This window comes from Chenopodium album, chromosome 16 (assembly GCF_948465745.1).
Source record: "Chenopodium album chromosome 16, dcCheAlbu1.1, whole genome shotgun sequence".
In the NCBI taxonomy this organism is placed as follows: domain Eukaryota; kingdom Viridiplantae; phylum Streptophyta; class Magnoliopsida; order Caryophyllales; family Amaranthaceae; genus Chenopodium; species Chenopodium album.
Genome location: NC_137849.1, coordinates 26,790,468 through 26,793,083, shown reverse-complemented (window position 1 = coordinate 26,793,083; position 2,616 = coordinate 26,790,468). Strand labels below are relative to the sequence as shown.

At 39.4% G+C, this 2,616-nt stretch overlaps 1 non-coding gene across 1 annotated transcript; it reads left to right on the top strand.

The window, feature by feature from the left end:
* Window positions 1-1,595: 1,595 nt before the first annotated feature.
* Window positions 1,596-1,701, top strand: LOC145587062 (small nucleolar RNA R71). Its single transcript, XR_014101110.1, has one exon. It is a non-coding gene; the product is annotated as a small nucleolar RNA R71 (small nucleolar RNA).
* The last annotated feature ends 915 nt before the right edge of the window (window positions 1,702-2,616 follow it).

The following is a 2,616-nucleotide window of genomic DNA, read 5'->3' as shown; positions in this document are numbered from 1 at the left end:
CAAGTCTTTGGTACACCGAATATGGCATAAGGCTAACACTAGCTCCTAGGTCACACAAGGCATTCTCAATTTGCATTTTATAAATGGCACAAGGGATGGAAAAGTTTCCGGGGTCTTTTAGCTTAGGTGGCATCTTGTTCATTATGATTGCACTACAATTCTCGGTCAAGTTCACCATCTCTACACCATCACAAGTCCTCCTACCACTCAAAATGTCTTTGAGGAATTTTGCGTAGTTGGGCATTTGGGTGACAGCTTCGGTAAATGGTAGAGAAAGAGGAAGTTGCTTGAGCATGTCAATGAATCTTCCAAATTGTTCATCTAGCTTGTGTCTCATGAATTTTTGTGGATAAGGAAGCTTGGGTTTCACAATTTCTTTCTCCACTATCACCTCACTAGGCTTCTCAATCTCAACCTCACTCAAAGATGCACCATATTTCTCATCTTCAACCAAAACCTCTTTTGTGCCCTCCTTGGTATCACTCTTCCTAGGCAAACTCTCCTCAAGAACCTTACCACTCCTTGTGACAATAGCATTGACCGGTCTCTTGGGATCTAGGCCTTGGGAAGGTAAAGAAGAAGGACTAGCATGGTCTTTCAAAGCATTAGCAAGTTGAGAAATTTGGTTTTCAAGCATCTTATTATGAGTCATCATTTCATTAAATTTCTTATAACATATGGCCATGTAAGTGTTCAACAACTTTGTTTGATTTCAATGATTTCTTCCAAATTGGTTCTATGAGAAGAAGAAGAGGATTGAACATAGGAATTATCATTTTGGGCCTTTGGAGCAAAACCGGGTGGGGGACCCCTTTGAGAATTATTTTGAAAACTTCCCCTATTTTGATTGTTCCAATTACCTCTACCTTGATTATGGTTACCATAACCTTGGTTATGATTACCATAATTTTGGTTATGATTTTGGCTACTATATAACCTTGGTTGTTATAGTTACATTGGGAATTTTGGTTCCCATGGTTCCTATTACCACCACCTTGGTTGTAGTTGTCAAAATTGCCATGGTTGTTGTAATTCCTATTCCATTGACCTCTTTGATTCTCAAACCTAGAATCATTATTATTTGACATATAGTTCACATGCTAATTCACATTTCCATCTTGATCATCACAAACATCCATACATGCATGAGGGCAACTAGAAACATCATGATCATACGACCCAAATCATCACAAAACAAACATCCGCTAGGCATGTTACTAGAAGAGGGAGGGGGTTGAGAATTAGAAGACATACCTCTCCCCTTAGATTGGGAGGGAACACTTGAAACTTGGTAGGTAGCACTTTCTAACTTCGCCTTGATAATGGACATCTCCTTCCCCAATTTTGTCATTTGTGAGGATAGATTGTTGATTGCATTTAGATGATCAACCGAGTACACCGAAGATCTACTCTTGCTAGTTGACTCTCTTTCTTCATTTTGCCAATCTCTATAGTACCTCACTATGTCTTTAATTATGTCTACCACTTCCTCTTCCATTTTGTTCATGATAAGACCTCCGGCTCTTCCATCTAAACATGATTTTCCTTGAGGACTAAGGCCTCCATAGAAGATTTGAATAATTTGGTACGTAGGAATTTCGTGGTGAGGGCACTCTCTTTGATACTCTTTGTATCTCTCCCATGCTTCATAGAGACTCTCACTAGGCTTTTGCTTGACACCTTGAATCAAAGCTCTAGCCTCTGCCGTTTTCTTTTATGGATAGAAATGGGATAGAAACTCCTTGGTCACTTCATCCCATGTCCTTAGAGAATTCGGCTTGACTTCCTTATCTAGCCATTCTAAGGCACGCCCTATGAGCGAAAAGGGAAAAAGCTTGAGGCGAATGAATTCTTGGGAAATTCCATTTACCTTGATAGTATTGCAATACTTTTCAAACTCCTTGAGATGATTTAGCAGGCTTTCATGCTTGGCCCCACTAAATTGTCGCCTCTCTATCAATGTGATCATTGCTGGTCTTATTTCAAAGTCATTTGCCGGTGTTGTAGGTGGAGCAATCCCACTCTCAAGTATATATGCACCGGGAATCTACAATTCTTTCAACGCCACCCTTGGATTTTCTCCCATTCTTGCTTGTTCCTCTTGTTGTGGTTCTTCTTAACTTGAAATGCTAGGGCTCAAAGATCGTCTAGCACCCCTTAACTTTGCAATAGTTCTCTCAATTTCCGGATCAAATGGCACTAGTGAATGACCACATGCTCTATGCATAAAATCTCAAAAGAAATGGTTAGTAGCACGGCTACAAGTGTAGCTTAAAAGAAAATCTTTTTGTATTTTCAATTAAAGGTGAAATAGACTCAACAACTATAACAAAGCACCAATATCATTCCCTGGCAACGGCGCCATTTTTAACGTAGGGAAAAGTAGGTCATTTTCTACCCTTTCCTAGAGCCAAAGAAAATTTATAAACACTCGACCAACCTAATACAAATATATGGTAAGTCAAGGGTCGAACCCAAAGGAATGAGTAGGTGCAAGCTATAGCCTAGGTCAAGATACTTCGAAGATTGAAGAAAGATATGGTTGGTAACTAAGGTATCGAGAAAGTTAGATAAATCAAGAAATTCAATATACTAAACACTAGGGGTATAGGTTCC